The following is a 13121-nucleotide window of genomic DNA, read 5'->3' as shown; positions in this document are numbered from 1 at the left end:
GGATGTGAAGAATGGAGGACTCTGGTCTCCAGTGGAGGGTTAGCTTGACAGCAACGTACTGGAGCCAACCATTTTGCCTTGACAGGTTTCCTTATGTCAATCAGGGGAAGGCTAGTGAAGGTTGTACTGCCATGTGGTACTGCAACAAGCAGGGCAGTGTGGTGTTCTGAGGCCTGCAGCATGAGGCTTAGTGTCTCTAGGGGTGGTTCAAGCAGCAGAGCATCTTGCAGGTCCCAAATCACCTGGCGGGCCCCTGAATGCCTGAATGAACAAATTGAGCTGGAGTGGAGAATGCCACTGCCAATAAAGCTCAGGATCAACTGTTTTGCACATTGCAGTTTCTGTGAGAGCACTCGTTGCAATACACATTCTGGCTGGAATAGGACAAGGAACTCCTATAAGCCTCCCTGCTACTACCTCTCCTGACCCAAGTTTTAGAGAAGATCAAGAACGGCTGGGCCCAAGTAACAGTAACTAGCCTAGACTTAAACATTAGTGTGAGGTACCTAGAGCTCCTGAGCATGAGCATCTGATTTCAGATAAAGCTGCCAGTTTGCCATGATGTCCTGTCTCAGCATTGGGGAAGGGTCCTCCGCTCAAACTTCCGCACAATACGCCCACAAGAGTGGAGATTGAGAAATGGCAATTAACTCCATTTGACTTGCAATCTGAAGTGGTGGGTGTCATACTTGGAGCCAAACTCCCTTCCACGAAATTAATCTACGTCCCGGACATTGACCCTTTTCAAGTGAAGCTGTCAGACGTGCTTTTGTTTGCTTTGATTTTAGCCCAGCAAGGCTTTGCAGCATTGACTGAAAAAGGTTATGTGTCAGTCATTTTGGCCTTTCTACGTTTGCCAGGCCAACTGTTTTTGTACAAATCATCAGTTGTGATGTGTTTTATTAAAAGGTTTGGCACACATATTCCCGACCACACTGTTTGTGATACCCCAGTGGGACCGTCACTTGGTGTTGTCATTCCTCAAACCCATTCATATTTGCTTGCTGTGCTTTTTTTGACTCTGAAAACTGTTTTCCTCATTATGTTTATGCCAGCTCCTTCCATGAATGAACTGTCGTTGCTTTCAGTGCAGCCACTAACTTCCTTGAAACGCTTGTCTACAGTTATCAGTGACTACCATGTTTTTTGCTAATTTAGACTTTAACAAACATTGCTAAAAACCCAAAACAGGTAGCTGATAGGGGGCTGTAATTGCACCTAAGGTCTAGTCTGCAGCATCCCTTATGTCTCAAGAGGCCCCACAGAGATCTGTAAGTGTACCTACTTGATGCCTGCTGCCACCGCTGGTGTCAATCAATCAATCAATCAAGCATTTGTATAGCGCGCTACTCACCCGGAGGGTCTCAAGGCACTAGGGGAGGGGGGGGGGGGGGTCCGCTACTGCTCGAACAGCCAGGTCTTGAGCTGCTTCCTGAAGTCGAGGTGGTCCTGGGTCAGGCGGAGGTGGGTAGGGAGGGAGTTCCAAGTCTTGGCGCGAGGTAGGAGAAGGATCTTCCCCCTGTGGTGGCTCTTTGGATGCGGGGGACGGCGGCGAGGGCGTGGCAGGTCGATCGAAGCTGGCGTTTGGGAGCGTAGAAGTTGAGGCGGCTGTTGAGGTATCCTGGGCCTTGGTTGTGCAGGGCTTTGTGTGCGTGGGTGAGGAGACGGAAGGTGATTCTCTTGTTGACCGGGAGCCAGTGCAGGTCTCTCAGGTGTCCGGAGATGTGGTTGCGACGGGGGATGTCCAGGATGAGACGTTGTCCCAGTATTGGCCATCTAGAGCTCTATCAATGCACCTCAGTCCTGACCTGGAGCATCCTCGGGTGTCCCCTCAGAGCTCCTTCAATGTACCTCACGTCTAATCTGCAGCATCCTCTGGTGTCCAATATTAGGCTCCTTAGAGATCTGCAAATGTAACTCACAGCTGACGTTTAACATACCCAGAGTTCGCAATTACCACAGACTTATATCAATGCACCTCACTCCCGACAGGCAACATCCCTGAACTTACGAACTACTTCAACACACATCATACTTGAACAGCAGCATACTAGTCAGTGAGCCTCACACTTGTTCCTCCAACATCTTTGCAAAGCACCATTACAAAGACAACACGGACTACTTCAGTGTCACTCTTGGTTTGAAGCATCTCTTGAAGTCTTACGACTGCCCTCTTGGACTGTACCATGCCCTGATGCCAGTAAATGACCCAGACAGCCCTGTCAATGTGTCTCACGGGGGTACACAATTCTCCGATGTTACAGAACCGAGGCACCTACAAAACTCTGTCAGCGTGCAACAAACTACGTGACATAACTCCCCCCCCCGCCCCCCCGTTTATTCGTGTGAGTTCGTATATTGTGTTTTCTTTGCCATGTTGTTAAATGCGGCTGGTATTCCACTGCCCTGTGCCAATGTCTGCTCTTGGTGTCGTCAGCGAAAAGGGCAAGGCTGGCTTTTTCTGAGCCTGGGAGTGGCTTTCCTGGGTCCCTCCCGCAGTCCCAAATCTTTCCTGTTATAGTCAAAACCGCATTTTCTCCTTCCCAGGGATAAACACTGTGATCTGGCAAACAGGCTCGCGCCCGAGAGCTGGCACGGCCGACTGCGGAAATAGGGAACAGATGTTTCCCCTGCTGGCAGGAGTGAGTGCACAGGAGAGGGGCGGGAGCGGCAGAGTCCCTCAGTGAGTGCGGATCCGAGGGGGCGTGTGAGTAAACAGGGAACCAGGACAATCACTACGACTGCCTAAACGTTGTCTGCCCATTAAACCGTGCTGAGGACAAACTTCGTCCGGACAGATTTTTTAAAAACTAAATATCACCCGCTGGTTATCCCACTCAACTGGTGAGAGGATGTGGTTCGTCGGCTAAACTGCCGACTTTGGTGCTGGAAACCAGGGTTCCAGCCTCGGGGTCGCGTCTACATTCTGTGATTCTGGGCAAATCCCCGTGCTTGAAAGTGTAATGTTAATACGGTGCTTTGCTCCAATACCTACGGGTCGAGTTCGCGCTATATCAATATGCAAAAAAACAAAAAACTGCTGTTCTTACTTTCTCGCTCCTTTTGTTTCCCCTTACTTAGTTTAACATCCTCTCTTCTTTCGCTCACGGTCTTTTCCGTGTTTTACTGGCATTTTTTTTCTCTTCTGTTTCTCTCTTCCTTGTGTGACTCTACAACTTGTACATTTGCAATTTTTTTCTGTTTCTATCTCTTCCTTGTATAACTTTACAACTTGTACATTTGCAATTTGTTCTGTTTGTATCTTTTATGTAACTCAGATAATCCTAACCTTATGTATCGCAACTGATTCTTATGTAAAGCGCTCTGACACCTTCGGGTAATGTTCGCGCTATAGAAAATCGCATTAAATAAATACATTTAAATCCTGACCTTCGCATCTGTCCCCTGTGATACTCTTTCCCTCAGTCCCTCTCTGCCCTAATATATTCTACCCTCTTTTGCTCCTCACTCCTCTTGTCCTTCTTTTTAACCTGCCTCTGCTTTTTATCAACTTTGGTCCACCTTTCACATTCCCTCTTCCTTTCTCCCTCATTTTCAATACCCTTTCCCTGTATTATCTTCAATGTCTACTCAATATTCCGTTCTTTCTTTCCTAACTTACGCGCTCTTTTCTTCCCTCTCCACAAACTTTTATCCGCTCTCCTTTCTGAACTAGTTATATTCCCATAGGACTGATGCCTCCGTCCGCGCATGCGCACGCAGCGCGACGAATTCCCCTCTCTTGCGCCTGCGCAGTGTCCCTGCCGCCTCGCTCAGTGCTGCAGCCTCGGCAGTGATGCCTGACCCCCGCGCGCGCATGAGGGCACCCCAGTGATTCCGTGTGCCCGGTATGAGGGAGGCGCCCGTAACAGAGGCGGGGGGCGGGCTGGGGCCTGGGTTTTGGTCCGGGACTTCGAGGTATGTCCGGGAGCACCGACTGTCTGAGAGAGTAGCTAGTCAGCCTGTCTTAAGTTCTGACCCGCAGCGTTAAGTTTGATAAACTCCCGCGGGCCAGCTGCCCGGGGGTTTTGACTGGCAGTGATTATGGCTCTCATGGGGTTGAGTAGGCTGTACTTATCACCCACAGGGCGAGATGCGGGTTTAACTGACTGATGGCTGTGACTCGCAGGGTTTTGTTTTGATTTATAGTTCTGATTCTGGCCCATGAGCTTGACCTGAGCTGGAGAGCTGACCTTTGGTGTTTTGCTGCCTCGTGGTTCTGACCCATAGACCGCACATGGCTGACATAGTAATCCCTTAAATGGATTGGGTAAACCCTGGTACACGCAACCCATGACGTAGCCAACCCACGGTTTTATTATACTGTGTCTGTCCCATGATTCTGACCAGCAGGGCCTAGCAGCACCATGGTATTTAGAGCCCCCGTGGTTCTTACTCCGTGTGAAGCCGGCTCATGATACAGATTTACACTTGTTTGTCTGGGTCATGGTTCTGCCCTCATAGGGGTAATCTGCCGTCCTGAGCCTTCGGTTTATCTGCTCAGTTGTTCTTATGCACATGGGTACGTGATTTTACATCGTTTAACTAGTGTATGGGTCTCACCTGACCCGTGTTTTGATGTGGAGTTAGCTGGTTCATGGTTTTGCCCTTGTACTTAGCTGTTACACGTTCTTACTAAGGACTCTCAATTTGTTTAATCCCATGCACACACCAAGAAATTTTCAGGAAGAGAAATTATTTTGCATATAACTGATGCAGCAGTTCTTGCTAATCAGCGTGCGTGGATCTGATGGTGAAGTTTTTCTTTAATATCTTTGCAGGACACTGAATTTACTGTTTAGATTTGGAGATTGCCCCTTGTCAACCACTTTTTGGAATTTGTCCTGGATAGTGGTGGGATTCCGCGGTTTGTGGCTGAACCGAACTATGGCAGTTTGGAGCTGGACACCATTGTAAACAAATTCTTCATATTACATTTTTTTTTGCTGGCACATCATTGATTAGAGGAGTTTCCTGATACCCCACCATAACTGCTGAAGCCTGGAGCTGATGGTTGGGTTCTTTCCCTTTGCACCTGGGATGGATTGTTGAGCAATAGATGCTTTTGGTGATTTGTCTGAGGCTTCCTTCTGTTGGACATAGGAGAACTCCTTTGCCACCTGCTCCATTTAACCAGGCAGATTGCCTTCTGGGATTGAGAACTGGCTTTGCATTGATCCAATGGAGGAGCTCAGTGAAGAAGAATTGCTCTGCTTCCTACGCGCAGAAGGAGGGAAAACCAAAAACTCTGAATTGCTTGTCCGATACCAAACACTTATCAACCATGTAGACCCCCAACTGCGAGGTATGGTTTTAAAATGGTGGGTATTTGCACCTCATTCTCTCTTCTGTCCTCTTCTTATTCCTAAACTCTTTCAGTCTGTTTGCCTCGCCCCTCCCATTCCTTTGGCAGTCGTCAGACTTCTGCATAGCTTGTTAGTTTCCTTTCCTGAGTGCTTTTGAGTGTGACGCCCATGCAGTGAACATCCAAGCAGCGGGTGTTACTGGTAAGTTGTTTATTATTTTAGGCAAATGTTGATGTTTAAACAATACTTTGTTTTTCTGTATCTTTTGTGGGACTCGCTGCTTTAGATTTCTGCCTGAGTGCCCCCTGAAAGACGTTTGAGTTAACAAGCTGTGTACTGTTTTTCCAAGGCCTAGATAATTGGAAACTTGAGCTGTTTATCTGTAGTGTGACTCCCAACACTCCTCTCATTGGTCTATTAGTTTTGTCTTCAAAATCTTTGTTGTGTTTGAGTGAATCCTATGTAAGATATTGTGGCAGTGTGTAACTGTTTCTTCTCCAGGGTCTTTGGATAGTGTGAGTGAGTTCCCCCCCCCCCCAAAGACTTGGCATTGTGTGTTGGGGGTGTATCTTCTTTTAGAAGAGTTGGACACTATGTGTTTGCGTGCTTCTGTCTCTGTTAAGACCAAGGGTTGTCTGTTCGTGAATGTCATATGTGGCAAGCTATAGTGTGCACGAAATGTAAGCAGTGCAAAATATGGTCTCTTCTTTAGGGCCTTTCTACTGTGAGAGTAGTGCTCTTTAGGACCCCTTCTGCATTTATTGTGGCGATTTTGAGTGGTACACAAGCAGGTATCTTCTATGTGATGTTTGCACAGTAGTAGTTGTTCTCTTTTCTGGGATTTCCAGGGTGTGTGGGTGGACGGGTAGTCTCTCTTATATGGCTTCCAGCAGAAACAAATTTGGGTAAGATTGAATTTAAGGTCGCCCAAAACTGCAGCTTTACCTTTGATGCCAGTGTGCTCTAGAAGGATTAAAACACTGACACACAGGAGGCAGCTCGTGCAGGTGCTCCCAAATCCTGCTAAATGCTTTTTTTATCTACCTACTCAATCCTGATTTTCACCAGTCTCTTAGCTGTTCCTGCTTCGGTATCATGTATCTTTATACTTTTTATCCCCACCAAACCTTTTGCTTGTAGTTCCTCCCCCCTGCATGTTATCCAACCTCAGTGCCCAAACAATACATATATCTTCAATTACCTTCGGATTACAACAGCCAAACATCGATGCATAACTGTTTAGGACCTGAAATGTAGAACTAAAGAATATTGGTAACATGAACAGTGGTATGGCGAGGAGTGGGAAAAGTGAATATCTGCAGAGAAAGGGATATTTTTGGTAGCAAGATTTCATGGGAGAGAATAATTTGAAGGTTCAGTTGGAGAAGGCTTCTTTGCAAACCGTATATTATGCATATCCTGTGACCAGATGCCCTTCACAATTTTTCGTTGATGCTTTAGTGAGTGGTAGTTTTTATTTTGATGGTTCAATGTCGTTTTGCATGAATGAATGCAAGGTACCTTAGTGTACAGATCTGTTTTTGCTGATAATTATAGTACCGATTGATCATTTGAGGTACAGCATGGCATAAATCCTATAAAATGCATGAAATGTCATCATTTCGTTGGCATATGAAACTGCCACACACAATTTGTATTTTTCACCTATGAAGGCGGTGTAAGGTCAGCTGAGGATGCACCTGGCATGTAATGGCTCAGGGGTTTCCAACCAGTAGCTCGTGAGCTATTGTAGCTCTCCATTTACCTCTGGGTAGCTCACCTTTGTGCAGCCTAACTTATTAAATTAGAAAGCTTTTGCTTGGTTGAATTATTGTACATATAAGTTTTCTAAAAACTATACAGCACTAATATAATTAGGATAAATGGCTGAACCGGGGCCTGCGAAACTGTATCAGTATATCGTAGTGATTCATAGGCAATGTAGGCTGCGCCTAGAAGTTTGATGCTATCCCCAGGCACTTATAGTTGTAGCTAGGTATATGATTTCAGTCTCTAGCATAGAATGGAAGTAATTTACCATATGTTGGTTCATGGCTTATGAAGCTATACTTAGCATACAAGATTGCAGAGGCACTTAGAGTTTTGACTTAAGAGTGCTGTACTTCAGTTTACAAAGGCTGTGCTCAGCCTTATAATGACAGTACCTTTTATATTAAGTTATATTTGGCATGTTATGCACAAAATATGAGGATGTACCCAACTGTACGACATCTGAACCTGACATAGGGTCACTGTACCTTAAAATAGGAGGCTGCAGCAGGCAGATGATTCTATAACCAGCATATGTATCGGAACACAGTAAACAAGGCTGTACCTCAGCGTGATAGCGGAACCCAACATAAGATGACAGTACCTGGGTGTGTAGGTGTACCTAGTATGTGAGGGTATGTCTTGCAGTTAATCTAGCTGTATGTAGGCCTCGTTCAGCATAACGTTCTTTCTTTCATATGAAGCCACCTGGGCATGTGAAGATGTGCTGCACCTATGAATATGAGGATATGCCTGTCAAACAATGGCTTCACAGTGCATGAGGGCTTGTGGTGGCAGCCCCTGACATGTACTGATGTCCTTGGCATATGAGGCACAGCCTGGCATACCAGGCTTTAATTTAAATTGTCGTGTAATGTGAGTACGTGGGCTTTTGAGGCTACCCCAAATATGATATCGGAAGGTTGTGCTCGCTGTTTAATGGCAAATGTATTAGCCAGTGTTTGGTTACCCCCTTTCATATTGCTGATGCAAGCCTTCCATAAAACACATGCAAACTATGCATATTGAAAGTCAGACATTTATTTACTAATGCTCTCTTCTGTTTGTGATCATGCTAAAACTGACACAATGTCCCTCCTCTCTATATTCATCACTCTCAGAGCATGTAACAACTCTACACTGATCCTCATCCCCACGTCAAACAGGGTAAACCTTTGATTATCTTTTATAAATGCCAGCAACGCTTTAAAAGGATGCTGTCTTCAGATCAGGATATTGATCTGAACACTTGTCCTGATTTCAGGGGAAATTCTTGATTAGAACATTAAATGTTGGGAGCTCCATTGAATACTTTTCCATGACCGAGAGCAGTGGCTCTGTGGATCTTCTGCACCAGAATTCGAATGCTTGTCTTTCTGTTTCCTCCTTTTTAGGTCTCGCCTCTCAATGCGCATGCGCATTGAGCAGAGCGAGACTATAGCGACTTAAACAGACTTTACCCAACTAGTATCCCAACTGGCGATTTGGTGCTGTGCCCGTGCGCTTTTAGGTCAATGCGCAAGCGCATTGACCTAAATTGCGCGTGCACATCATCAAATCGCCATCTGTTACCCAGCAGCACTCCTCCCACACTTTTGAAGTGAAGCTTAGCTTCACTTCAAAGCCCCCTGCTGCTTCACACCCTCATCGCTGCTCACACCGCTCGGCCCCCTCCCCTGCCTGCCGTGTCGCATTTCTCCTCCCCCCTCCCCTTCTCTGCTCTCTCGGCACAAGCTAACTCTCCGAGATTCACGCGTAAATACCTTAACATTAGACATCTTTCGGGATCCTAGAGATAAAAGTCCTTTTTTAAGTCATTATTCCAGCAAATATTTTCTAATCGATATGTGTATGTAAATTTTCCAGAATACTGACCACTGGACTTTCATCTCGACCGGATCCCTTAACAGACAAAATGATTGAAACGGAAAATCTTACGTAACTTGTTTTCATGTTACATTCCATGTTTACTTCCTTGGAAAATAATGTGTCCCAGCGATTAGGAGCAGCTGGGCGCTCTATAACACGATGTGACCCCCGTTTCCTCCTCACACAACTCCCACTATTAGAACTATTGCTGCAGGAAGCAAATATCTCCCGTCAGGAAAACAAACCAAATAGCATTCACGACCAGAGTCCTTATAAAATGCGAATCTCTTGGCGGCCCCTGGAGAGTTGAGCTTTGCCAGACAACTTCATGCCGAGCCGCTTTCTTATCTGCAGCAAGACTCAACACATTGCTGAGATTTCGGCCTAAGGGCGCGTGCAGCTCTTTGCAAGCTCTCCCCCTCTGCACCCAGCCCTCAACCCTCCAGATGCTGCAGAGCAAATGCACTGTTAATAGTTAGGCATTCCTCTCTTCTTTTTGCAGAAATGTGTGTGTGTGTGTGTGTGTATATATATATATATATATTAGCACTTTATTAACAGTTTTTTGCACATTACGATGAAATTTGAAATCGGGGATTATCCCGTGATACGTTTAGCAGTCAATGCTGAAATGTTGTCTGTGTCTATGATTTAAGGCATTTTGCATGTGACCATGTTCCACCAATGGCTATACATTTTGACCAGCATTTGCACTTTAAATGTTGCCTCCTCCCTTGCATGCGTCATGTGACCAAGGCCTCTGTGAAGGCCGAAACGTTATGCTGAGGTGTGCCGTCTTCCCGATTGAATAAAAACACTGCTCACCTGCATTTGGGTCTCCTCTCTTTTTCTGCGCTGCGGTATCCAGGATTGGGCTCCAGGCGAGAGCAAGCAGAGATTGTCTTATATATATATATATTCATTCAGGATGGGATTCCAGTTTCACCAATCTTTTCACTGAAAACATCCAGGCACTCACGAGCAGAGTTTTCAAAAAGCTTATTTATTCAGCAATACCATCAACGCATTTCGGGAGTCAAGTTCCCTTGATCACGATGTTTTTGCGTTTGTCTGAGCCTTCCTTTTCAAACACGAGCAAGGTGATAAAAACAGTAAAAGGACTCACAATGAAACACACTGTTGGTGTAAATACAGCGGCCATTTTAACATTTTCCCAATGTATTTAACAGAGATATTAAGATGAATACCACATTGCAAAACCCCCGCTTATCAAAGCATTTATAAGGGAATGTTTGAAAACGCTCTAGGTAGAAGAGATATTTACAACATTATCTCTTAAATGAACCGTTTACAATTTTTCAAAGTGCAAGTGCATTTTTCATTTCAAAGAAACATATTAGCTCATTTGTACAACAGTACACAATTAAAGTAAGGCAAGTGCGTATATATATATATATATATATATATATATATATATACGCACATACACACACACACACACATACATATACACAGAATAGTTCACGCAAATGCACTCTTTTTCTTTCTTTGATTTTTTTTCACACAACTCTCTGATGCTGACCAGAAAGAAATATATGAATACCTCTGCTGTGTGTTAGGAAAACTGATGCTGAAATGTACTTTGATTTTAACCTTTACGCATCTAGAAAATAATACACAGCTGCAGCAGTGCGAATAAGCAATTGACAAGCACAACGACAACAGGGGCCATGTCACATAATGTGAGCGCTGTGGTTGAATCACGATACATTTTTGTCTGGCGCCGTTCCATGTCTTTGTAGTAAACATACATTCCAAAACACCCGATTGCGGCGGGAGAACCCCGATTTCTGAACACCCAAACATCTTTATTTTACCCGTCTCCCGCATGAAATTGCCTCTGCTTCAATAAAAGTCAATAGGAAATTAATTCCCCTGATTTTTTTGTCAACCTCTCACTTTTCGAATCTAAAATGTTGAAATGTATGGTAGTAATTAAGCAAAGGCGCAGTGGTGGATGCAGCCCCCTTTTACCATCATATTAGAAAAGAAGATTTCTGGATGTAGCAACGTGAGATAAGAATATTTGTGAATATCTGTTGCGTGTCACTTATTGTGGTGGAGATATGCTTTTACTTTAGAGATGTTCACAATTGCTTTTATTTCAGTCTTAATTATTTAAAAAAATAAAAAAAAATTGTATTTGGTAAATGAATACATCTGTCACGTACATACAAAACATTTAGCATTACAAATGCTATAGGTGTCACATTTAAAAAAGCGTAAAGTATTGGCATTGTAAATCACAAAGCTATTACTTTTGCAATTTTAAAGACCCACACATTAAAAAAAATGTCAATTACAAAACCAATAGCTCCAACTTTTCTATTGCGAGACCTATTGCATTTCCAGTGCTTGTTAATTGGGGATACCCTGCCATTGGTGGGTGGAATATTATAAGTTTTAGTCCTTCGACTTCAGGCTGTACCAGGCATTAAATAACCCACCCTCTTTAAAGGCCCTCTCTTGTGGCTTGCGTACATAAAGTGCCTGAAAGGCAGAGAGCTTTGTTCAGAAGGCTACAGTGCTATATTGATGATGGGTTGCAAAGCACCATGTCAGTAATGAGCAATGCTTGCTACCTACTTTTGCTTTCTGAGTTTTGAATGGGCTTTGGTCTACACTGTTGTCTCCATTTCTTTTGTGGATAGTACCGGTCTCGTTTAACCTCTTACAAATTGACTGCCAGCAATGAAGGTGTCTTTACTCACACTTGTGCATTTGATTCTATTTGCAGCACATCACCGCCAAACCTTCAAGGAGATCATCAACAAAGTGGCTGTGGTAAAACAGGAAGATGTGAGTATGCCTCATCACTGTTTCACACTCTCCATTTCAGCTTTGAGTAGCAAAACCTCACCATCTCTCCTAGCACTGCAGGTGTGACTATGAACAGAGCCCCTCCACTTGTTGGTACTAGCAGGGCTCTTTCCATTCCACTCCACCTTTACGTCTTTGAGTACCACAATCTTCCAGTACATCAATGCTTACCAGATTGGTCGCCTCACAGCCGCGCTGGCAGAACATCCTTGTGGAGAGGCCAGGCAGAAGTGCAGAGCGGAAAAATCTTAGTAGCAACTTCCCAGACCTACGGCCATCAAAGGGAGATACCCACTTGAAAGTGGTAATCATGACCAAGAGCCTTGGGTGGATCCGTTTTTTTCTGTAATGTCCTTTTCCGAAAGGAGTGGAGGCTGGCAGGAAGGGTGGAGGAGTTAATCTCGCGTTTACTTTCAGGCATAATCAGTAGAGGGTACAAGCAAAGAAGTCCAATCTCTTGAAGTTGCCCTAGGATAATAATACATCTGCTCCATTCTTATAGTTGAAAGATGTGTAGCCATGATTTTAATCCATCGTGACAAACCATCTTATGCCACAGAATACTAGAGCTGTATATGTGGTTGCAAAGTATTGTGGACTGGTTGCACTCGGCCTCCCTATGTATACCTGGTGAACTAGGCTCTGAAGCAATCTCTTTAAAAAAAATTAGAACTGTTTTTATTTAGCATTTAAAAAAAAGATCCTGACACAATATATTTCAAAATGAAGCAGTGACAATTACCTAAAACGGAAAGCACAGCCCGAGCCCCACACCCAGGCAGTTAGCAAACATGAATTAGTGTCACTCGGAGCGCATACAGAAAAACATCATTCCCTTCAAACGACTCTAATACAATACTGTTAGCCAGTTGGAAAGTCAGTTCTTGATGAGCCTCTGTCGTTGTCAGATTTGGACATGTTGTGCATATCAGATACCCTTAGAGGTCTATACGTCCTGTGGAGCCCTCCCACTAGTTTCAGGCCTCGCATGTAAGTTGTTAAGGGGCGTCGTATGACATTGAACTTGTCCACTCAATCCTTTATAACAGCAGTTAATCTTTCTATGGCGTAATGTGACCAGCTCTTTTTCCACCAAATATTCATAGAGGGGGTAGAAAATGTTTCCACATCCGGGCCACACACAGTCGTACTGCCAACAGTAAGTGAGAAAACAGGCGGTCCTTGGGGGTCTTTGAAGCTTTGAAGGAAAAAGCCTATCTGCCCCAGGACCCCCTAAGAGGATCATGAGTAGATCAAGCGGTAGCAAAAGATTCGTGATGGTCTGAATTGTGCTTTGGATCACCACCCCAAAAGTACAGATCAGTGGGTAGGACC

At 44.6% G+C, this 13121-nt stretch overlaps 1 pseudogene across 1 annotated transcript in view; it reads left to right on the top strand.

Annotated features, from left to right (window-relative positions):
• Positions 1–3772: 3772 nt before the first annotated feature.
• The window catches only part of LOC147706093 (ankyrin repeat domain-containing protein SOWAHA-like), a 107985-nt pseudogene continuing 98636 nt past the window's right edge, over positions 3773–13121 (top strand). Inside the window, exons 1-3 of the transcript XR_015297615.1 lie at positions 3773–3848; positions 4782–5305; positions 11704–11765. The product of XR_015297615.1 is annotated as an ankyrin repeat domain-containing protein SOWAHA-like (transcript). The remainder of the gene's footprint in view (positions 3849–4781; positions 5306–11703; positions 11766–13121) is intronic.

This window comes from Lissotriton vulgaris, chromosome 7, assembly GCF_964263255.1.
Source record: "Lissotriton vulgaris chromosome 7, aLisVul1.2, whole genome shotgun sequence".
Classification (NCBI taxonomy): domain Eukaryota; kingdom Metazoa; phylum Chordata; class Amphibia; order Caudata; family Salamandridae; genus Lissotriton; species Lissotriton vulgaris.
Note: the sequence above shows the minus strand (reverse complement) of the source record. Positions and strands in the feature narration are given on the sequence as shown.